At 43.4% G+C, this 1,249-nt stretch overlaps 1 pseudogene; it reads right to left on the minus strand.

Annotated features, from left to right (window-relative positions):
- Positions 1-396: 396 nt before the first annotated feature.
- On the minus strand, positions 397-957 carry LOC133089770 (large ribosomal subunit protein uL22-like; annotated as a pseudogene).
- Between the last annotated feature and the right edge of the window lie 292 nt (positions 958-1,249).

Raw genomic sequence — 1,249 nt, forward strand, 5'->3', positions numbered from 1 at the left:
GAAGTCCAATTACATTCAGAACGTTGCTTGATAAAGAGGGACTCAAAGTGAAGGGCGTCACACAGTCCTCAGAAATATTTCAGGAAGATCACGATAGCCTGGCAAGTCACGCTGCTCCTTTAATAGCTACCGAAGATAAGTGAACTTTTTCTGTAAAGGGCTAGATATTCAATGTTTTCAGCTTTGCAGACCATCTCTGCTGCAAACAGTTAACGCGATGGTTACAGAGGAGCCACAGATGGCATGTAAACAACAGCGTGGCCATGGCCCAACTTTATCTGGATCCATGCAGACGAGAGCTTGGTTAGCCCTGCCTGTCAGACCTCTGTCCCCTGACAGTCTGAGAGACTTACGAATTCTTTTTCTTTTTTTTACTTTTATTTGCATTTATTTTTGCAGCATTTATTCCCGGGCCATAAGGTTTTGTTTCTTCAGTTTCTTCTGGGATATCTTTTTCTTCTGGGCAACCTCCTCTTCTGGTTTAGTAACAATCTGCTCTTTTTCAGTAAGGAGCATCTCAATGTGGCAGGGAGAGCTCATGTATGGGTTGATCCGACCACGAGCTCTGTAAGTCCTGCGCCGCATCTTGGGGGCTTTATTCACCTGGATGTGCTCAATGACCAGAGAATCTACATCTAAGCCCTTAAGTTCAGCATTACTCTGTGCATTTTTGAGCATGTGCAGTAACAATTCAGCACTCTTTTTGGGCCACCGACCCTGCGTCCAGCCCCACTGTTTGGCCTGGGCACCCCTACCAACCCCACCATTGTAACGACAGAACAGCACACATTGCTTCTTTAAAGTGACATCCTTCAGATACTTGGTGGCTTTTCAGATATGCATACCCTTAATGGCCTGGGCAGTTTCACAAGTGTTCTTAAAGTGAACATGAAGATTTGAACCTCTTGGCTTGCATGATTTTGTGGGATTTTCTGGGTCAAGTGAATAGCGAACCATTTTTAGAGGTAACCTCAGGCCGCTTACCGGAAAAGGAGACTTACAAATTCTTATTCTCTGATTCTCCTTTCTTTAACTTTCTTCATTTCAATAATCTCATAATGTCTTTAACCTCTGAGACTAGAGAAAAACTGATCTAGTTTTAGTTCTAAATGATAGCATCTGGGTTAGGTAAAGGAAACATCTTAAGGTCAATAGTGGATCAGCCTCCATATCAGCTTGCATCAAAGTTATTTGGGGGACGTTTTTCACAGAGGCAATGGGGCATACCAGTGAGAATGTAAGTTCTCCT

The sequence above is a fragment of the Eubalaena glacialis genome, chromosome 4 (assembly GCF_028564815.1).
Source record: "Eubalaena glacialis isolate mEubGla1 chromosome 4, mEubGla1.1.hap2.+ XY, whole genome shotgun sequence".
In the NCBI taxonomy this organism is placed as follows: Eukaryota; Metazoa; Chordata; class Mammalia; order Artiodactyla; family Balaenidae; genus Eubalaena; species Eubalaena glacialis.